This window comes from Arachis ipaensis, chromosome B10 (genome assembly GCF_059453495.1).
Source record: "Arachis ipaensis isolate K30076 ecotype BB chromosome B10, ASM5945349v1, whole genome shotgun sequence".
Taxonomy (NCBI): Eukaryota; Viridiplantae; Streptophyta; class Magnoliopsida; order Fabales; family Fabaceae; genus Arachis; species Arachis ipaensis.
Genome location: NC_142435.1, coordinates 120,471,542 through 120,495,939, shown reverse-complemented (window position 1 = coordinate 120,495,939; position 24,398 = coordinate 120,471,542). Strand labels below are relative to the sequence as shown.

The window sequence follows — 24,398 nt, the reverse complement described above, 5'->3', positions numbered from 1 at the left end:
ATATATTTATATAATAACTCATTTAAATTCAGTAACACACTTTTATATGAAACATCTCATTAACCATTTGATGAGAGGATAATTTATACCCTTTTGGTATTATTTTTAGTATGTTTTTATTATTTTTTATTATATTTTTATTAGTTTTTATTTAAAAATCATATTTCTAGACTTTACTATGAGTTTGTGTGTTTTTCTGTAATTTCAAGTATTTTCTGGATGAAAAAATCTTATTCAGAGGCTGAAAAAGGACTGTAGATGCTGTTGGATTATGACCCTGCCGCACTCAAAATGGATTTTCTGGAGCTAGAGAAGCCCACTTAGCGCGCTCTCAATTGCGTTGGAAAGTAGACATCCTGGGCTTTCCAGCAATATATAATAGTCCATACTTTGCCCGAGATTTGATGGCCCAAACTGGCGTTCAAAGTCAGCCTAAAACTTTCTGGCGTAAAATGCCCAAACTGGCACCAAAATTGGAGTTAAACGCCCAAACTGGCACCCAAGCTGGCGTTTAACTCCAGGAACAGCCTATGCACGAAAAAGCTTCAATGCTCCGCCCAAGCACACACCAAGTGGGCCCCGGAAGTGGATTTCTGCACTATCTACACTTAGTTACTCATTTTCTGTAATCCCTAGTAACTAGTTTAGTATAAATAGCACTTTTTACTATTGTATTAGAGGACTTTTGGCTCTTATGCTATCATAGACCATTGTTCACGTTTGGGGGCTGGCCTCACGGCCATGCCTAGACCTTTTTCACTTATATATTTTCTACGGTGGAGTTTCTACACCCCATAGATTAAGGTGTGGAGTTCTGCTGTTCTTCATGAATTAATGCAAGTACTATTGTTTTTCTATTCAATTCAGGCCTACTTCTTCTCCAAGATATACTCTCGTACTTAAATCAGTTAAGTCAGAATGAAGGGGTGACCCGTGACAATCACCCAATCTTCGTTACTCGCTTAGCCAAGATCGCGTGCCTGACAACCACAAAGCGGTCGACATGATATTCAACGTAGTCATTGGACGACAGTTGGAGTATATTCTCTTGGATATCTAATACACGGACCGAGTCCGTGAGATTAATATCTTCGTGATATAGGCTAGAATTATTGGCAGCATTCCTGGGATCCGAAAATTCTAAACCTTGTCTGTGGTATTCCGAGTAGGATCCGGGAAGGAATGACTGTGACGAGCTTCAAACCTGTGAATGTTGGGCGCAAGTGACAGTGTGCAAAAGGATCAATGGATTCTATTCCGACGCTAGCGGGAACTGACAGATGATTAGCCATGGGGTAGCTGTACCTAGTATTTTTTATCCGAGACGAGAAATCCGATAGTTGATTAGCCGTGCAGAAACCGTAGAGGACCATTTTCACTGAGAGGATTGTATAGCTTGCCATGGAAGGAGGTAACGCATGGTTGGAAGAAGGCAATAGGAAAGCAGAGGTTCAGAAGCAACAAAACATCTCCATACGCTTATCTGAAATTCCCACCAATGAATTACATAAGTAACTTTATCTTATTTTATGTTTTATTTATATATTAATTATCAAAACCTCATAACAAATTGAATCTGTCTGACTGAGATTTACAAGGATGACCATAGCTTGCTTCAAGCCGACAATCTCCGTGGGATCGACCCTTACTCACGTAAGGTATTACTTGGACGACCCAGTACACTTGCTGGTTAGTTGTGCGGAATTGTGAAAAATGTGAATCACGATTCCGTGCACCACCGTTACAGATGAATAACTTTTTTTTTTTTGATAATTAGTTACTAATAATGAGTTCTTTTCACAAAATAAAGATTCTCTGAGCTAATATAGTTGACAATAAAATATTAAACACCATAATTATCCATCAGCTCATGAAAATTTTAATTTAAATCTTTGCAAATAGAAATTTCTTCATCATCGGTGGCAATCAGACCCCATTTATCTTGTTCAACGGTTTCATTATAAGGGGTCCTCCCCGGCCCCTTTGATCATCAAAAAAAAAAAAAGTTTCATTATATGAAAAATTGGATTCTTGATGAATAACATCCTGAATAATATTTTCAAAACAAAAAGATTCAAAACAATGAGAACATAATTTAAACAACAAAATTAATTAATAGCTTTCATAATCAATAACTATTTATACATTTCATTAATTATACAATTTTATACCAACTACCTTGTTTTGTAAATCTTTGAGGCATTCAATCTCATTATTTTGATTATTGATAGAAACCTATCATATTTTAAGGAGAAAAATATTAACAAATATATATAATTCACTTGCAATGGTTAATAGTGTGAAAAAATTAAGAATAATAACATCTTTGAAACTAATCAAATCTAAAAGTTACTTTTTATTATTATTGTAAACTACATTGGAACTTTCTCTAAAATATAGAGACATGCAATTGATTAAAAAATATAATTTAGATCAACAAGTATTTATATATTTTTTATAAAAAAAATAAAGAAATTAATAATGATTCCTTAATCGTCACATGATGAATATTTTTTTTTAGAAATTGTAGTAAAATAAAAATGGACTAATAATTTGATTTTTTTTTGTATAATCAACTAAAACACATATTAATCAAAATAAAATATTTCATACAAAGTTTATCAACATCTTAATACAATTATAATAGTCTTTACTACATAAGAGATAACAAAATACATATTAATTCATTTTTGGATAATTTTACTCTAAATTTATGAAACCAAGACAAAATCCAAAAAGAACAAAATACAACTGGAAACATATTTCCATTTTAATGCATTGAGGTCGGATCATATTGATGCTTCATGAAGATTTTAAATGCATTTTGAAGCTCATGTTCAGTTATACCATAAGAAGATGAATCTGGCAAAGTCATGCTACTAGCACAATCTACTTCCTTATCCAACGAAGAATCATCCATCTATACAAAAATGAATATCAAATGCTAATAAATACAAATATATAATAAAGTTAAACTAATACTTACCATTTTTTAAAATCCAATTCCAATTCTTAAAATAAAATTATAGAAAATAGTTGTACATAGTAAGAAAAGAATTACAATTAAGACACCTTTTTTTCCATGTTAACAATTGCTTCTGATAGACAGCTGGTATGCGAAATTGCTACTCAGGTTGTGAATTGTTGTTCGAAATTGATTCCCTGGCAATGGCACCAAAAACGGATGCACAGAACCATGGTCTAAACATATCTTCACAACTTCGCATAACTAACTAGCAAGTGCACTGGGTCGTCCAAGTAATACCTTACGTGAGTAAGGGTCGAATCCCACGGAGATTGTCGGTATGAAGCAAGCTATGGTCACCTTGTAAATCTCAGTTAAGTTGACTCATATGGGCTACAATATATTATATAAATAGAACATAAAGTAAGGATAGAAATACTTATGTAATTCATTGGTGAGAATTTCAGATAAGCGAATGGAGATGCTTTCGTTCCTCTGAACCTCTGCTTTCCTGCTATCTTCATCCAATCAGTCTTACTCCTTTCCATGGCTGGCTTTATGTGATACATCACCACTGTCAATGGCTACTTTCGGTCATCTCTCGGGAAAATGACCCAATGCCCTGTCACGGCATGGATAATCGTCTGGAGGCATCACCCTTGTCAATGGCTTCATCTTATCCTCTCAGTGAAAATGGAAGACCTTGTTTCATTCATGAAACTTACAGTGGCCTTAGATAGATCAGAGACTAAGTTTGCTAAATTAGAAGTATTTCATTCAGAGTTCTCTGTCTGTTGCTGAGTGGATGATGGAAGAGGTTTATTATTGTTAAACCTGTTTTTTCCACCATTATTAAAGCCTTGTTGAGGCTTTTGATCCTTCCATGAGAAATTTGGATGATTTCTCCATGATGAGTTATAGGTGTTTCCATAAGGTTCACCTAAGTAATTTACCTCTGCTATTGCAGGGTTCTCAGGATCATAAGCTTCTTCTTCAGAAGATGCCTCTTGAGTACTGTTGGATGCAGCTTGCATTCCATTCAGACTCTGAGAAATCATATTGACTTGCTGAGTCAATATTTTGTTCTGAGCCAATATGGCATTCAGAGTATCAATCTCAAGAACTCCCTTCTTCATAGGCGTCCCATTATTCATAGGATTCCTTTCAGAAGTGTACATGAACTGGTTATTTGCAACCATATCAATGAGTTCTTGAGCTTCTGCAGGCGTTTTCTTTAGGTGAATGGATCCACCTGCAGAAGTATCCAATGACATCTTTGATAACTCAGATAAACCATCATAGAATATATCCAGGATGGTCCATTTTGAAAGCATGTCAGAAGGACACTTTTTGGTCAGTCCTTTGTATCTCTCCCAAGCTTCATAGAGGGATTCACCTTCTTTCTGTCTGAAGGTTTGAACATCCACTCTAAGCTTGCTCAGTTTTTGAGGAGGAAAGAACTTGGCTAAGAAAGCCTTGACCAGCCTATCCCAAGAGTTCAGGCTATCCTTGGGTTGAGAATCCAACCATATTCTAGCTCTGTCTCTTACAGCAAAAGGGAAAAGCATGAGCCTGTAGACTTCAGGATCTACTCCATTAGTCTTAACAGTATCACATATCTGCAAGAACTCAGTTAAGAACTGAAAAGGATCTTCAGAAGGAAGTCCATGAAACTTGCAGTTTTGCTGCATCAGAGAAACTAATTGAGGTTTCAGCTCAAAGTTGTTTGCTCCAATGGCAGGAATGGAGATGCTTCTTCCATGTAAATTGGAATTAGGTGCAGTAAAGTCACCAAGCATTCTCCTTGCATTATTATTATTTTCGGCTGCCATCTCCTCTTCCTGTTCGAAAATTTCTGAAAGGTTATCTCTGGATTGTTGTAATTTAGCTTCTCTTAATTTTCTCTTCAGAGTCCTTTCAGGTTATGGATCTGCTTCAATAAGAATATTCTTGTCCTTGCTCCTGCTCATATGACAAAGAAGAGGGTACAGAAAAATAATAATAATAGAGATCCTCTTTTTTTTTTTAAAAACACAATTAATGACTTGATTCACAAGAAATCACAAGATATGATCCTAGAACTCAAAGTTTGAATCTTTCTTAACAAGTAAGTAACAAACTTGAAATTTTTGAATCAAAACATTAATTGTTATTGTTATTTTCAAAAATTTGTGATAAAAATAAGAAAAAGATTTTTGAAAAATTTTTGGAATTTTCGAAAATAACTAAGAAATTTGAAAAAGATTTGATTTTTGAAAAAGATTTTGAAAAAGAGAAGATTTTCAAATTGAAAATTTGATTTGACTCATAAGAAACAACTTGATTTTTAAAAATTTTTGAAAAAGTCAACTCAAATTTTCGAATTTATGAGAGAAAAGAGGGAAAGATATTTTTTTATTTTTGAATTTTTAATGAAGAGAGAGAAAAATAAGAAAAATGATGCAATGCATGAAAGTTATGGATCAAAACAATGAATGCATGCAAGAATGCTATGAATGTCAAGATGAACACCAAGAACACTTTGAAGATCATGATGAACATCAAGAACATATTTTTGAAAAATTTTTAATGCAAAGAAAACATGCAAGACACAAAACTTAGAATTCTTTAATGCTTAGACACTAAGAATTCAAGAATGCATATGAAAAACAAGAAAAGACACAAAACATGCAAATGCAAAGATCAAACAAGAAGACTTACCAAGAACAACTTGAAGATCATGAAGAACACCATGAATGCATGATTTTTTTTTCGAAAAATGCAAGATGCACATGCAATTGACACCAAACTTATAACATGACACATGACTCAAACAAGAAACACAAAAAAATATTTTTGATTTTTATGATTTTCTAATTTTTTTGTATTTTTATTATTTTTTTTCGAAAATTATTTTGAAAAATAAAAATAAGGATTCCAAAATTTTTAATATGAATTCCAGGAATCTTGCCATGTTAGTGTTAAAGCTCCAATCAAAGGGTCAGGCATGGCTTAATAGTCAGCCAAGCTTTAATAAAAATATGAGTGTAATTCAGACATGACAAGCCTAACATGCTCTTATCCAAAAGAATTAGACATGGCTTTACAGCCAGCCATGCTTCACATGCTTCATGAAACACTAGAATTCATTCTTAAAATTTCTGAAGAAAAATATATTTTTGAAAACATTTTATATATATATATATATATATATATATATATATATATATATATATTTTTTTTTTTTTTTTTTTCGAAAACAAAAGAAAAAATTTTTGAAAACTTTTTGAAAAGAAAACGAAAAGAAAGTTACCCAATCTGAGCAACAAGATGAACCGTCCGTTGTCCAAACTCGAACAATCCCCGGCAACGGCGCCAAAAACTTGGTATGCGAAATTGCTACTCAGGTTGTGAATTGTTGTTCGAAATTGATTCCCTGGCAATGGCACCAAAAACGGATGCACAGAACCATGGTCTAAACATATCTTTACAACTTCGCATAACTAACCAGCAAGTGCACTGGGTCGTCCAAGTAATACCTTACGTGAGTAAGGGTCGAATCCCACGGAGATTGTCGGTATGAAGCAAGCTATGGTCACCTTGTAAATCTCAGTTAAGTTGACTCATATGGGCTACAATATATTATGTAAATAGAACATAAAGTAAGGATAGAAATACTTATGTAATTCATTGGTGAGAATTTCAGATAAGCGAATGGAGATGCTTTCGTTCCTCTGAACCTCTGCTTTCCTGCTATCTTCATCCAATCAGTCTTACTCCTTTCCATGGCTGGCTTTATGTGATACATCACCACTGTCAATGGCTACCTTCGGTCATCTCTCGGGAAAATGATCCAATGCCCTGTCACGGCACGGCTAATCGTCTGGAGGCATCACCCTTGTCAATGGCTTCATCTTATCCTCTCAGTGAAAATGGTCAACGCACCCTGTAACGGCACGACTATTCATCAGTCGGTTCTCGATCATGCTGGAATAGGATTTACTATCCTTTTGCGTCTGTCACTAACGCCCTGCAATCGCGAGTTAGGAGCTCGTCACAATCATTTATTCATTGAATCCTACTCGGAATACCACAGACAAGGTTTAGACTTTCCGGATTCTCTTGAATGCCGCCATCATTCTAGCTTACACCACGAAGATTCTGGTTAGGAGATCTAAGAGATACTCATTCAGTCGAAGGTAGAACGGAAGTGGTTGTCAGGCACGCGTTCATAGGGAATGATGATGATTGTCACGTTCATCACATTCAGATTGAAGTACGAATGAATATCTTGGAAGCGAAACAAGATGAATTGTATAGAAAACAGTAGTACTTTGCATTAATCTTTGAGGAACAGCAGAGCTCCACACCTTAATCTATGGAGTGTAGAAACTCTACCGTTGAAAGTACATAAGTGAAAGGTCCAGGCATGGTCGAATGGCCAGCCCCTCTGATCTAAGAACCAGGCGTCCAAAGATGGTCAAAAAGACGTCTAATACAATAGTTAAAGGTCCTATTTATAATAAACTAGCTACTAGGGTTTACAGAAGTAAGTAATTGATGCATAAATCCACTTCCGGGGCCCACTTGGTGTGTGCTTGGGCTGAGCTTGAGTGTTGCACGTGTAGAGGTCCTTCTTGGAGTTGAACGCCAGCTTTTGTGCCAGTTTGGGCGTTCAACTCTGGTTTTGGCTCCTTTTCTGGCGCTGGACGCCAGATTTGGGCAGAAAGCTGGCGTTGAACGCCAGTTTACGTCATCTATTCTTGGCCAAAGTATGAACTATTATATATTGCTGGAAATTCCTCGATGTCTACTTTCCAACGCAATTAGAAGCGCGCCATTTCGAGTTCTGTAGCTCCAGAAAATCCACTTTGAGTGCAGGGAGGTCAGAATCCAACAGCATCAGCAGTCCTTCTTCAACCTCTGAATTTGATTTCTGCTCAAGTCCCTCAATTTCAGCCAGAAAATACCTGAAATCACAGAAAAACACACAAACTTATAGTAAAGTCCAGAAATGTGAATTTAACATAAAAACTAATGAAAACATCCCTAAAAGTAACTAGATTCTACTAAAAACATACTAAAAATAATGTCAAAAAGCGTATAAATTATCCGCTCATCAACAGCCAATATCCATGAAGTATTTGTAATACCCTATCACATAGAGCTTTACACTTAAGTCGTAATACAGAGGTGGTGAGGTATTACAACCTCTAAGAATAAAATATATATGTAGATATAGTTGAAAAAATTTATAACTAGGAGTCTTGAAGAAAGGTTTAAGCAAAAACCACAAAAAGAAAAGCGCATTACACTCATAAACGTAAAATTGGAGAAAAGATAAGGGTAAGACGTGAATATATTGACGGGCGAAAAATTGACGATTAAGAATTTAATATAAAAAATAGCGTTGCAAGTACAGTTCTTAACCGATGAAAATTCCGCTTATCAATTTAAAAAGAGTTGTCACAATTTTAGAATAAAAATACTGGGAGTAGAATTCCCAGGTCGTCTCCCAACAAGTTGACAAAAGAGTGCTATTTTATTGGTCAGAAATTTTCCGAGAAATTTTAAGAGTTGGAGAATAGAAAAATAAATGATTGTAAATTAAAGCAATGAAAATTAGCAAGAGAATTTATATAATCAAAATAAAAACCCTTGACCGGGAGAAGATAAATTAGAAGTTCTGTCCTTGTTGAACTTTCCCAAGTGTAATAGTAAGAGGTTGTTGTTTTTATTTAGTTAACCCTTACCGAATAAAGGAAAGTCAAGTAATTGAGCTAACTCTTATTCACAAGTTCTAATCTTCTCCTGTGGAAGGATTAGCGTTAGTGAATAGAGAATTAGCCAACAACATCCAATTAAAATTAGCACTTGAGTATTCCAACTCAAGGGTCTCCTTTTAATCAACTCCCAAGTCAAGTTGGGAGTTTACTCCATTGACATGAATGCTATTTTCATAAATCATAAAAGGGAATAAAAAGAAGACATGATAAACTAAATAATAACTGAAAATCAATTAAAGGTAACAATAGTTCTTTGCATTAATTAATCCCAAAATAAAAAATATCCATACTTAAATCTGAACAGGGTTAATGGGTGATTAAAAGAGTAAAGGAATAAGAAAACAAACTAGAATAATGGAAACTTCAACAGAGGTAGTGACTCTTCTCAATATCCAGATCAAAAGCATAAAACTCTAAAACTATGAATGTGAAGAAACCTAGAGGAAGTAGTCTTTTCTCTCTAAGATTCAAAACTAAAACTAAAAAAAATATGTGAATGAGAATGTGTGTTGAGTCTCTACTTGTCCCCTAGCTCTAGTTTATGTTTCTGGGCCGAAAACTGGGTCCAAACTCAGCCTAAAATCGCCCCCAGCATCTTCTGAGATTTCTGCACGTGGCGCACGTCACGCGTACGCGTCGATGGTCATCTTCGCGTGTCACGCGTACGTGTCAGGTACGCGCACGCGTCGCTGTGGAAATCTCCAAATCACGCGCACGCGTCAGGTACACGCACGCGTCGATCCTCGCTGGTTATCTCCTTTATTTCTTGTACTCCTTCCATTTATGCGAGCTTCCTCTCCATCCTCTAAGCCATTACTGCCCCATATAGCCTGAAAACACTTAATACACAGATCATGGCATCGAATGGTATAAAGGAGAATTAAAATACACAATATAAAGGCTTAGGAAGCAAGTTTTCAACCATAAAATGAAATTTGGAAGGAATTGTCAAATCATGCAAATTGTATGAAAAAGTATGCAAAGACTTGATAGAAACCACTCAAATTAGCACAAGATAAACCATAAAATAGTGGTTTATCAATCTTCCCACACTTAAACATTAGTATGTCCTCATGCTAAGCTCAAGGAGACAAAAGGAATGAATGGGGGAAAGTAAGACTCATGAGATGCAACCTATGTATGTGAATGTGATGTTTCTATCTACTTGGTTAAAGGTAAACAAGTTCTCCAAGACAAAGAAAACAAATCAGATTCCACTAATTCAAATCACTCAATAAAAGACAAGTACTTGTAAGAAGATAGCTCATGAAAGCAGGGAACATAGAATCAAGCATTGAACCCTCACTGGTAGTGTATATGCACTCTAATCACTCAAGTGTCTAGGGTTAATCCACTCTACTCTTCTCTAGTCATGCTTTCTAAAACTTGTTCTTCATCTAACCAATCAACAAATATTTAGTATACCAATGCAAACATCATGAGGTCTTTTCAAGGTTGTAATGGGGCTAAGGTAAGGGTGAGGATATATGTATGGCCAAGTGAGCTATAATATGAATCTTTGACTAACCTAAGCTCTCACCTAACACACACACACTCTATGTAATTCTAAAATCATTCCTAGCTACCTAAAATTTCTCTTTTGTATATTTCACATACTCATGTATCAGATTTTCTTTAATTTCACCACATATGCATTGATCTTTTATTAAACTTAACATTGGGGTAATTTTGTCCCCTATTTATTTATTTATTTATATTGCAATAATTTTTTTTTGAACATGAAAGAAAACATAACATATCAATGCACATAGTTTTTCTGGTTTCACATGAGTATGCACCCAAACTCCCTAATACTTTTGTCAATAAAACACAGCACAATTTCATCATCAACCTAAGTTCCCACAGTTCTCCACACTTAATTAATACACAATCTCTATCTTAAGCTAACCAAAGATTCACTTGGGGTAATTAATTATTTTTCCACTTAAGGCCAGTGATGTGGTAAAATATAGAACAAATGGGGATTAAAAGGCTCAAGGTGGCAAACAAAGGTAATTGAAATGGTAGGCTATTTGGGATAAGTGAGCTAATAACAAATGATGGCCTTAATCATATGTATGCATGTAAATACACTAAACAATGGACATATAGAATGGAACAAACTATAGATTACAATCATAGAGAAGAAAACACACAAGAGTAAAAATTATGGTTAAATAATGTAACCATATAATTAAGCTCAAATCTCACGGGTTGTGTGTTCTTAGCTGTAAACTATGTTCCAAATTACAATCTTCAAACAAGTTTAACACGAAATTTTCAATTTAAATTAGTGAAATATTATAAAATAGGTCTTGAAAAGGAACTCATTACTTTAACCAAGCAGAACATTCATGCAAGCAATCATTATCATGCAATCTATCCTATCTAATAAAAGAAAAAGTCAAGTGTTGGTGTTAAGAGAGAGAGATTACCTTTGGAAGTTAAGGACTGACCTCCCCACACTTAAGGCTTGGCACGGTCCTCCGTGCCATCAGTAAGGAGCAAGGTAGGGCTGGAAGTATCACCTCTACTGTCTGGTTTGCCATAGCTCCCTGTGCTATTGGATGAAGGGGAATCCGGGGTGTCCTTCTGTTCCGGAGGTGGGTGAGTACCAACTAGGAGTTCCTTCAGATAGTTGTAGTGGCGCTTGTTACGGCGCTCCATTTGCTCCATCCACCGGTCTTGCTAGTCGAACCTCTCAAGGATCTGAAGGAACATCTGATGAGTGGATGGTGCTTGTGGTATGGATAATGGTGGAGTAGAAGAAGGAGGAGTATCCAAAGATGGGCCTGCAGGCCGACTCGCAGAGGGAACTGGTGGCCTGATGTACTTCCCATTCGGGACATACTGGTCGGTCCTAGGGATCATGAACTTCGTGTCTCCTGCCCGATAGGCAACACCTGCTGCAGAGACTAAATCTGAAACCAAGGCGGAGAAAGATAGGTTACCCACAATCTGTACATGTCCCATTGCTTGCCGGATGTGTCGGGGCATGTTGAGGGGTTGCTCTGTTAGGATGCACCAGATGAGGATAGCCATGTCCGCTGTGAAGGTGGACTCGTGAGTACTCGGAAAGATATAGTGGGATATAATCTGGGCACACACGCGAGCCTCCAATGTAAGTGATTGGGCTGAGATGCTCTTGGATTTTGACCGATGCTGCCCATAGATCCAGGTGCTGCCAGGTTGGGCTATAACTCCAAGAATGCTATCCCAGTCAAACTGATACATCTAGCGCTTAATAGAGGCTTCTTGATATGCATCCAATCCCTCTGGACTAGGTGGAAGATCCAGTGCTCGCTGTATGGCACTCTCGGAGACAGGAACTTGCTGCTGACGAACATAGACAGTCTGCAGGGTAGGCGAGTAGAAGTTAGAGTAGAATTCAACTACCCATGATAAGTTGGCCTCTCGCGGCTGCCTCTTCAAAAATTTTCACTATCTCCTCTCTATGCGGGGCTCCACAAAATCAACAAAGTGTGTTGGGACAATGAGTATATGCTCATTGTTGTAGTTTCTCTCGGCTAGGATGGGGAACATCTGTTCGCAATAATGGTTAGTGAACCGTGTGGAGTCCCATGCGGGAAAGGCTTTCTCTGCTTCATCAAGTTTAATGATCCTCTTCACCCTCTTTGTTGGTGGCTTGACGCTTGTAGATAGAAGCGCCTTAGCTGGAGTTCTCTTGGTTCCTCGCCTTGCTGGTGTCTTGTCAATGGCTTTCTCTTTTCCTTTCTTGGTACCCATGCCTAAGGAAGAAAGAAAGAGGGGGAATGTTAAATATAGATAACTAAAGAACCGGAAGGAAGAAATTCCAAATGAGAATGAATGCCAAAGAAAAGATGATAGCTTAAATACATGGTAGCTACAACATATAGGTAAGACATCAATTAAGATCAAGAAGGCAATTCATAATAATTAGATGCAAGAGGGTAAAAGCATGCAAGTAATAGGCATGATAAGCATAACTTAAGCATCAAGTATTAAATGTGCCAAATTAAGAGCACTTGTATGATGACAATTGTGAATGATAATCTCAAATATATGTGGAGAACAAGTGTTGTGAAAAAGAGGCATTAAAGTATAAGAGTAAAATAAAATAGGATTCAAAATGCCATAAAAGCTTTTTCACAAACACTTGGTGTGCAAGTGAAAATAGAAATGAAAATAATGTATCCAAATGTGTATGAGAGCCAAAATTGCATGTCAATTGTCAAATTACTCCTCATAGTGTCCACAAGTTCCAATAAAATAAAACAATACCCAAATAAAATTTCAACACCAACATAAAAATGCATGAGAAAAGAATGAAAAAGAAACCATCAATAACTGAGCTAAAAGAAAAATTACGAAGAAAGAAAAATAAATAAATGCAATAATTTAAAGAAGAGCGAAAGACTAAAGGAAGGGAAGAAAAGAACCTGAGGTAGAAGATAAAAAAAAGGGGGAAAGAATGTAGGAGATAATAAGAAGGAATAAGGAAGAAGAAGGAAGAAGGAAAAAGAAATAAGATTGAAAAAGAATTAGGATTGGGGGAGGGGATAATTGAAATCTGGCGGTGCACTAGTTTAATTGTGCGTTGCATGCGACGCGTACGCGTGCAACACGCGTACACGTGGGTCGCGAAAATTGGATAGTGACGCGTAAGTGTCTGGCACGCGTGTGCGTGCCTTTGGTTGTGCGAATCGGGCGAAGGCAGCCACGCGCACGCACAACTCTCTGTTTGTTCTGGGCTGGGGGCTAAAATTGCATACGACGCGTGCGCGTCAGGCACGCACATGCGTGGATGGCCATTAAGGAAAAATGATGCGCACGTGTCAGGGACGCGTACGCATGATGGGGTTTGTGCTTCTAGCACAGTTCCAGCCTCAAACCATCATAACTCTCTGCCCAAACACCCATTTATGCCGATTTCCAGGGTCACGCGTACGCGTCAGGAACGCTTACGTGTGGACTGCTGAAAGCACAAGCGACGCGCACGCGTGAGGGATGTGTACACGTGGGCTTGCATGTGCGCAAGGCACGCTTCCAGCGCCACTCCTGCCCAACTCTCTGTTCAATTCCTTGGTGGTGCAAATTCACGCATGACGCGTACGCATCGAACACCATTTTTTTATGCAGAATACAGAATACAGATGATTATGCAGAAATTATGAATGAATACTGTGAAAAATAAAATAAAATAAAACTAAGAATGAAAAGGGACGATCATACCATAGTGGGTTGTCTCCCACCTAGCACTTTGCTTTTACGTCCTTAAGTTGGACGGTCCACAAGCTCAATCTTCTGCTATTGGTGGATCCTCCAAGGGGAAGACCTCTAGCTCTTTATTATCCTTCATTTTCTCACCATAATACAGCTTTAAGCGATGTCCATTGACCTTGATGAATTTGAAACTTGAAGAATGACTCAGGTGAAAGACTCCGTATGGCTCTGCCTTTTCCACCCTATAGGGGCCTTCCCATCTTGAACACAGCTTGCCTGGCATGAGCCTCAGCCTTGAATTGTAAAGGAGAACTAGCTCCACAGGTCTGAACTCTCTTCTCTTGATATGCTTGTCATGCACAGCCTTCACCTTCTCTTTGTATAGTTTGGAGTTGTCATATGCTTCGAGTTGAAGGGTCTCCAGTTCTGCTAGTTGTAGCTTCCTTTCAGTACCAACCTTCTCAAATCCCATGTTGCATTCCTTTACAGCCCAGAAAGCCTTGTGTTCCACCTCCACTGGGAGGTGACAAGCCTTTCCGTATAATAGGCGGAAGGGACTCATCCCGATGGGTGTCTTGTATGCTGTTCGATAAGCCCAGAGCGCATCAACAAGTCTGGTGCTCCAGTCCTTCCTATGAGGCTTGACTATCTTCTCCAGTATGCGCTTTATCTCTCTGTTAGACACCTCAGCTTACCCATTAGTCTGAGGGTGGTAAGCTGTTGCTACCTTGTGCACAATGCCATATTTCTTCAGTAGACCTGTTAATCTCCTGTTACAAAAGTGAGTGCCTTGATCACTCACGATTGCTTGTGGTGATCCAAAGCGACAGATAATATAATTTCTAACAAAGGAGACAACAATGTTAGCATTATCAGTATGGGTAGGAATTGCTTCCACCCATTTAGAAACATAATCTATAGCTAACAATATGTATAAGAAACCACTGGAGTTTGAAAATGGACCTATGAAGTCAATACACCAAACATAAAAAATTTCACAGAACAACATCAGTTTTTGGGGCATCTCCTCCCTCTTGGATATATTTCCAAACCTTTGGCATGGGGAACAAGATTTACAGAAGGCAGTTGCATCCTTAAAAAGAGTGGGCCACCAAAATCCACAGTCTAAGACTTTTCTAGTTGTTCTTTGAGGGCCAAAATGTCCACCACTCTCAGAGGAGTGGCAGGCCTCTAAAATTGACTGGAATTCTGATTGAGGCATACACCTTCTAATTATCTGGTCAGCACCATACCTCCATAAATATGGGTCATCCCATATATAATATTTGGACTCACTTTTCAGCTTGTCCTTTTGATGCTTAGTAAAATTAGGAGGAAATGTATGACTAACTAGATAATTAGCTATAGGTGCGTACCAAGGAACTACTTCAGATGTTGCATGCAAGCTATCAAATGAAAAAGCATCATTGATAGGAGTGGAGTCACTCTTAATGTGCTCTGAGCGACTCAAGTGGTCTGCCACCAAATTCTGGGAACCACTCCTATCTTTGATTTCTAAATCAAATTCTTGCAGCAAAAATATCCAACGTATTAACCTTGGTTTGGACTCTTTTCTAGCTAATAAATATTTTAGAGCTGCATGGTCTGAGTATACTACCACTTTGGTACCAAGTAAATAGGCTCAGAATTTATCCAGAGCAAAAACAATAGCTAGAAGCTCTTTTTCAGGTGTAGTATAATTAGACTGAGTAGCGTCTAAGGTCTTAGAATCATAAGCAATTATGAAAGGGTCCTTACCTTTGCGCTGAGCCAGCGCCGCTGCTACTGCATGGTTGGAGGCATCACACATAATCTCAAAAGGCTGGATCCAGTCTGGTCCTCTCACAATTGGAGCTTGAGTCAAGGCGATCTTCAGCTTATCAAACGTTTCCATGCAGTCCTCACTCAACTCGAACTCAACATCCTTCTGTAGCAGTCTGGATAAAGGCAAGGCTACCTTACTGAAGTCCTTGATAAATCTCTGGTAGAAACCTGCATGACCAAGGAACGAACGGACTTTCCTCACAGAAGAGGGGTAAGGTAAACTAGAAATCACATCTACCTTTGCTGGATCTACAGAAATACCAGTATTAGAAACAACATGTCCTAGAACAATACCTTGTTTTACCATAAAATGATATTTTTCAAAATTTAATACAAGGTTTGAACTGACACACCTGTCTAATACTCTAGCTAAACTATCCAAGCAAAGGTTAAATGAATCATCATACACACTAAAGTCATCCATGAAAACTTCCATACAGTTCTCAATAAGATCTAAAAAAAATACTCATCATGCACCTTTGGAAAGTAGCCGGTGCATTACATAAGCCAAAAGGCATCCTCTTGTATGCATACGTTCCAAAGGGACATGTAAAAGTAGTTTTCTCCTGATCTTCAGGAGCTATATGAATTTGAAAATAGCTAGTGTAACCATCTAGAAAACAGTAGTGTGATTTACCTGACAGGCGATCAAGCATCTGATCGATGAAGGGCAGGGGGTAGTGATCCTTGCGAGTAGCCTGGTTGAGGCGCCTATAATCAATGCACACTCTCCAGGAATTCTGCACTCTAGTTGTCAGGAGCTCTCCATGCTCATTCTTCACTGTTTTGACTCCAGACTTCTTGGGCACCACTTATACTAGGCTGACCCATTCACTATCTGAGATGGGGTAGATGATGTCAACTTCAAGCAGCCTGGTCACTTCTTTCTTGACAACTTCTAAGATGGTGGGGTTCAGTCTCCTTTGAGGCTGATGGACAGGCCTTGCTCCCTCTTCTAGAAATATTCGGTGCTCACAAACTTGAGAGCTGATGCCTACTATATCCGCCAAGCTCCACCCAATCGCTTTCTTGTGTCTTCTCAGCACACTAAGCAGCTACTCCTCCTATTGGAAAGTGAGTTCCCTTGCAATAATGTTTGGGAGCTTCTGATTATCCTCAAGGTAAGCATACTTGAGGTGGGGTGGAAGAGGCTTCAATTCCATTTTCTGCTCATGGCTAGGCACTTGATCATCTGGTGCTAGTGTTGGTGACAAGGTGTCTTCATCTTGTTCAGAGGGTTTCCCCACACTTGCACCTTGCTCCATGTGCATCTCTTCTACTTCTTCTTGGTGAACTGTAGCTACAGTTTCATCAATGATGTCGCACTGAAAGACAGAGTGATCTTTTGGAGGATGCTTCATGGCTTCATCCAGGTTGAAACTCACTGCTCTGTCATCTATCTCAAAAGAGTAAGTTCCTGATAAGGCATCCAATTTGAACCTTAAAGTCTTCAGAAATGGCCTTCCAAGGAGGATGGAAGATGGTCTTCCTGAGTCATTAGGGGACATCTCCAAAATATAGAAGTCAATAGGGAATATGAGCCCCTTAATTCTCACCAGCATGTCCTCAGTAATTCCAACCACCGAGATTATATTTTTATCTGCCAAAACAAAACGTGCTGTCGAACTTTTTAAGGGAGGGAGCCTCAAAGCATCATATACAGATAATGGTATAATACTCACACACGTGCCTAAATCACACATGCAGTCAGAAAATTTTACACCCTCTATAGTAATAGTAACCATGCATGGACCTGGATCACTACATTTTTTCGGTATATCACCCATTAAAGCAGAAATAGAGCTACCTAGAGGAATAGTTTCTAAATCTTGTATTCTATCTTTATTCATGCATAAATCTTTTAAAAACTTTGCATATTTAGGTACCTGGCGAATGACATAAAAAAGGGGAATAGTTACCTCAACCTTTTTGAAGATCTCCACCATCTTGGGATCGAGCTCCATCTGCTTTTTGGACTTTCTAGCAAGGTGTGGGAAGGGGATGGGAATCACTTCTCTTGTAACTTCATCTTCATTTGGTGTTCCATCCCTTGGTTGAACTACTTCTTCTTCAACCATGTCTTGTATTTCATCTTCCTCTTCAACATCCTCTACCTCAACAATGTCTTCAACTTGAATGTCTTCCTTTGAGCTTGGCTCCTCATGATTCCTCTCTTGTAGCGTGGTTCCAGACCTCAAAGTAATGACATTGATTCCACCCTTTGGGTTAGGTAAGGGTTGAGAAGGAAGTGCACTGGAGCTTGAAGGTTGATTATTGGGGGTAGTTAATGAATCTATCCAGGATATGAGAGCTTATATGGTGGAGCTAAGACCATTTATGGAAGATTTAATTGTATTCTGAATGTCTTGTTGGCCTTGCGCAATAGAGTGAAGCATCTCGTCATAGAGGAAGAAGGGGGGGTAAGTGATTTGAGGGGCCTGCTGTTGGTTGTTCTGAGGTACCTGGGATTGTCTTTGGTGAGGTGCTCGGTAAGGCTGGTTTTGGTTCTGCTGTCTGTTGTTGTTGTTCCACCTCTAATTTTTACTGTTGTCTTTGCCTCCTCTGTTGTAGTTGTCCCTCCATCCTTGGTTGGAATTGTCTCTCCATCCCTGGTTGAAATTATCTCTCCATCCCTGGTTGGAGTTGTCTTGCCAACCTTGATTGTAGTTTCCACCTTGGTTATAATTGCTACCTTGTTGATAGTATCCTTGATTCGGGTGGTCATAGAAATTATGGGTAGCTGCCAAGGTGTTGTCTTCTTGTTGGAGCTACGGATACTCAACTGTGTAATGAGTATAGCAGGCACATATTCCACACACTCTCTGAGGAACCAACTGTTGACACTATTGTTGTGGGGGAGGTTGAGGTTATTGTTGATTTAGCTGTAGCTGCTTCAGTATGTTGGTCATCTCTCTCAGAGTCTGTGTGAGAGCAGCAGTCTCACTACTAGAGAAAATCTCTGCAATAGCCTTAGGATGGTTGTTCCTGTGCCTGACATTCCGTGTAGACTCAGCTAGATCGGTGATTAGTTGCCACGCTTCTGTCGCCGTCTTGTATTTCTTCAGAGAGCCATTACTCGCAGCATCTAATGTAGTATTGTCTTGAGGCTTCATGCCTTATGTGAAATAGCTAATCAACACCAACTAGTCGATCTTGTGGTGGGGACATAAGTCTAGGAGATTCTTGAAGCGTTCCCAATACTCATAAAGAGTCTCTGATTCGCCTTGAATAATGCAGGAAATTTCTTTCCTCAGTCTATCTGTAACTTCAGCCAGAAAGTATTTTTCCAGGAACTCCCTTCTAAGCAGATCCCAATCAGTAACAACTGCTTCAGGTTGCGTGTAGAACTACTCCCTTTCCTTTCCCTCAAGAGAAAACGGGAAGGCATATAGCCAAATAGTAGTCTCATCTGCACCATGACGCCTAGTAGTTGAGCAGGCTGTCTAAAAATCTCTGAGGTGCTTGATAGGCTCTTGAGCAGGTAAGCCATGAAACTTGGGCAGTAGGTTGATTAGTGCAGTCTTTAGTTCAAAATCTGTAGCCAGATTTGGGTGACGCGCTTGATACGGTTGCAGTGTAAAGTCTGGAGTTCCTGCTTCCTGGAGAGTAATCCTTCTGGGCTCCGCCATATTACCTGCACATAAATTAGCAGAATTAGTAGAAGAGGAGCTTGTTTCTTCCTCAAATGGCACTTCAGATTCGCTCTCAGATAAGACTGGTGAATTGGTAGTAACCACTTCACCACCCTCAGAGGCTAACCGACACCGAGCTCGCCTAATACGTGAAATAGTTCTTTCAATTTCAGGATCAAACGTGGCTAAGCTCGAATCAGGTAGTGAACACGTCATTCAATGAAAGAAACATACAGCTCATGTAATAAAATAAAATATGCAAATATGCAAAATAAAAATATTTACACCAACCAATAATTTAGCACACTATTGCAACTCCCCGGCAACGGCACCAAAAATTGACGGACGGAAAATTACCGATTAAGAATTTAATATAGAAAATAGCGTTGCAAGTACAGTTCTTAACCGACGAAAATTCCGCTTATCAATTTAGAAAGGGTTGTCACAATTTTATAATAAAAATACTGGGAGTAGAATTCCCAGGTCGTCTCCCAACGAGTTGACAAAAGAGTGCTATTTTATTGGTCAGGAATTTTTCGAGAAATTTTAAGAGTTGGAGAACAGAAAAATAAATGATTGTAAATTAAAGCAATGAAAATTAGCAAAAGAATTTATATAATCAAAATAAAAAGCCTTGACCGGGAGAAGATAAATTGGAAGTTCTGTCCTTGTTGAACTTTCCCAAGTGTAATAGTAAGAGGTTGTTGTTTTTACTTAGTTAACCCTTACCAAATAAAGAAAAGTCAAGTAATTGAGCTAACTCTTGTTCACAAGTTCTAATCCTCTCTTGTGGAAGGATTAGCATTAGTGAATAGAGAATTAGCCAACAATGTCCAATTAAAATTGGCACTTGAGTAATCCAACTCAAGGGTCTCTTTTTAATCAACTCCCAAGTCAAGTTGGGAGTCTACTCCATTGACATGAATGCCATTTTCATAAACCATAAAAGGGAATAAAAAGAAGACATGATAAACTAAATAATAAATGAAAATCAATTAAAGATAAAAATAGTTCTTTGCATTAATTAATCCCAAATAAAAAATATCCATACTTAAATCTGAACATGGTTAATGGGTGATTAAAAGAGTAAAGGAATAAGGAAACAAACTAGAATAATGGAAACTTCAATGGAGGTAGTGACTCTTCTCAATATCCAGATCAAAAACATAAAACTCTAAAACTATGAATGTGAAGAAACCTAGAGGAAGTAGTCTTTTCTCTCTAAGATTCAAAACTAAAACTAAAAACTATGCGAATGAGAATGTGTGTTGAGTCTCTGCTTGTCCCCTGGCTCTAGTCTGTGTTTCTGGGCCGAAAACTGGGTCCAAACTTAGCCCAAAATCGCCCCCAGCATCTTCTGAGATTTCTGCACGTGGCGTACGTCACGCGCACGTCAGTCACGCGTACGCGTCAGGTACACGCATGCGTCGCTGTGCAAATCTCCAAATCACATGCACGTGTCAATCCTCGCTGGTTATCTCCTTTATTTCTTGTGCTCCTTCCATTTATGCGAGCTTCCTCTCCATTCTCTAAGCCATTACTGCCCTATATAGCCTGAAAACACTTAACACACAGATCACGGCATCGAATGGTATAAAGGAGAATTAAAATACACAATTTAAAGGCTTAGGAAGCAAGTTTTCAACCATAAAACAAAATTTGGAAGGAATTGTCAAATCATGCAAATTGTATAATAAGTGTGCAAAGACTTGATAGAAACCACTCAAATTAGCACAAGATAAACCATAAAATAGTGGTTTATCATATATACAAAGAGTTGAATACCAAAATATATAATATCAAGCTCCGGATGCAACCTGCAAAACTAAGACTGGACAGAGTATAAATACATATATAACCATAAGTATATATCCCAAGATAACCCAACATGCATAAAGAAAACACCTAGTTCTCCAAAAAGCCTCTAAGAGGTTTTTACATCATTTATCTATATATACACGTAGGAGAATCTATGAACAGAAAATATATGACAGACAATTCCAAAATATAACTTCCCAACATCGCTTGCCAGAGAAGCCTCCAGATGCTCACCGAGGCACATCTCAACCTGCATCTGAAAACAACAACATAGATGTGGAATGAGAACCGGAGATTCTCAATATGGTAATGGTGCCCACATACATAATATATAAGGTCCCGGGAAAGCCAAGGTGATTCTAGAACTTCGACACTCAGATTTAAATCTTAAAGTTTATAAATGAAAAACCATAAACATGGTAGGTTATCTAAGGTTCTTATTTCTAATTCCTTTCTAACTTAAGCCCTAACTTTCGCCTTCCTCCAATCCTCCAAAACTCCGATGCACAGACAAGCAATACAGACAAAGCAAACACAAGTAGGATACAGATATAACAGGTAGCAAATATAGCAGGTAAGCATAGTAATTACATAGGCAAGCCCAATTAATACACAATCAAACAAAACACACATATGCATATGATGTATGCCTGCTCTATGAATGATGAGTCTCATCTGTCGGTTATACAGCCAACTCGACATATCCGGTAGCTAACCCGGATATCGTCCTCTTGAAAACTGGTGAGCGGTACAGTACCACGATCCTCACCTAGTGGGCGGTAAACCACCTCGATCCCCACATACATTTTCAATTGGAAAACAGTACACACATGGGCGGTAAATAACCACGATTCTCACAAAACAATTTCTTATCAAATGTGGTGGGCGGTAAATAACCACGATCCCCACAAAACAATTTCATATCAAATTCATCATCTTCATCATTCAATTCATTCAACAATTATCATCATCACACCTCCCATTCTGTTCATCAATAATTTATACTCAAAACATAATTCTCTTCTTAACTAAGTAAAACTCAAAACATAATACTTTTCTTGATAAATTAAACTCCAACATAATACTTTTCGTAATAAATCAAGTTCCAAAACATAATGCATTTCCTTTCTTTATAAATCAAAGTCACATAATATAATTCTTTTATCCATACTTGTCTAAATAATACTTCAAACTAAATCTCTAATTTTTATAAAAATTTCAGCAGCATCTCCTTTAAAATTTGGACTTTGCCATCCTTCTCGGGTCCCAACCAAACCACCTTTCAAATTCTTTTCAAATCATTTCTAATAAGACAAACCAATTCCAATATCAAAATCATTTCCAACTCTCAATTCATTCATTATTCAACACACACACACACACACACACACACACACACACACACAACACATATATATAAACATATAACTCAACCAATCCTCAATCTTTCATTATCAATACTCACATTCATCAATAATCATTCATCAACTCCCATCAACAACTTTAATTAACATAATTTCTACAACCAATTCAATAATATCATCATTCATAAACTCATTCACAATATAGTTTCATATTTCCATCAAGGTTACTAGCATTAATATATTCCCACATTTCCAACCTATCCTATGGTCAGTTAGCCTATATTTTGACAAAACATTATATATTATCTACGAGAAACCAAAACCATACCTTGGCCGATTCCTCCCTAAGTTTGAAACACCTCAAAAACCTCTCATTTCACAAGCTCTAAACTTCCAAACGTCAATTCCTCAAGCTTAATCACCCGGATTTTATTCCAAACCATCCAATTAAACTCCAAATCAATAAGAACATAATCTAATTCATACAATATCACTATAATCAACATAGAGTTCACTAAATTGAAAATTTACCAAAGAAATAGGAGTTTCTTACCTTACCCACAACTCAAATGAATAAAACTCAATAGTTTTCTCAAGCTAACTCAAGCCTAAAACATCAAAATCACATAATCTATCAAACTCAAAACCATAAATTTCGAAATTAGGGAAGAGTGACTGAGTAAGAAATTTCTAGGGATTCTTACCAAATTGATATATAGTTTTTGTAGAGAATTTTAAGACAAACGCGTGGTCGCTGACGGCTCGTCAATCGGAGCTCCGGATTGAAAGTTACGGACGATTGAATTTTGGAGACGTTAAGGGTTTCGATTACGCTCTTTCTCCTCTCTTCTTTCAGCGTATTAAAGTGAAAAATGAAGGAGAAAGCTTCGGTTGGAAGCTTATATAGGTTGGGTCTCAGGCCGGTTTAGCCTAGTCTAATTGGTTCAGTCCGTTGACTCGGTTTTGGACCAAAATATTTAAAATTAGTGTCAAAATTCGTATTTTTAATATTTCTTTTTCTCTAAACTATAAAATTTAATTTTCTAATATCTTTGAATAATAATTAATTTATTATCTCATTATATATTAATTTTCTAGAGTTTACAGTATTCCTACAACCACAAAATAAATAATTTTAAAACTTATAATTACTAATTACAAGATGAAAGTAATAAAAAAATTAACTTCTAAAAGGAATAAAAAATTTAATCTTATACTTTGCTATCTATCATTTGATATAATTCTTGAAAATCATTCGTTGTCAGCAAACGTGAAGATGAGCTCTCAACTTTTCTATTTTTAGTAATACCATCAGGAAATCTAATCTGAATTAAACCTTTCTGAAAATCGACAGACTTAAAAATTTTAAAATAAACCAAATATTTAACCAAATTAAATATAAATAAAAATAGTAACATAACTAAAGCATAAAACAAGGATTTAGATTCTAAAAATATTACACCGATCACCTTTTTATCATGCATGAAAGCAGCAGCTTCAAAAAGATTAACCAATGATATATCATCACAAATCCAATGAACCATATACATACTTGTGTTATACTGATATCCTAGAGGTCGAGGATCAATCATGAAAATTGTAACGACCTACATTTTTAAAAATCTAAATATAAAAAAGTTAAAATTTATTTTATAAATTGGAGTTTCTTATTTTTAAAAATTATTTTATTATAAGTAATTAAATTAATTTTATAACTATTTAAGTTCAATTAAATTTAGATTCTTATATATATTTTTATTATAATAAAATATTTTATATAATTAAAACTATAATCTTAGTAATTTATAAATAATAAAATTATATA

The 24,398-nt window shown here is 37.3% G+C and overlaps 1 non-coding gene across 1 annotated transcript; it reads left to right on the top strand.

Moving 5' to 3' along the window:
- Window positions 1-4,293: 4,293 nt before the first annotated feature.
- Window positions 4,294-4,401, top strand: LOC148581500 (small nucleolar RNA R71). The gene has a single exon (XR_015899535.1). It is a non-coding gene; the product is annotated as a small nucleolar RNA R71 (small nucleolar RNA).
- The last annotated feature ends 19,997 nt before the right edge of the window (window positions 4,402-24,398 follow it).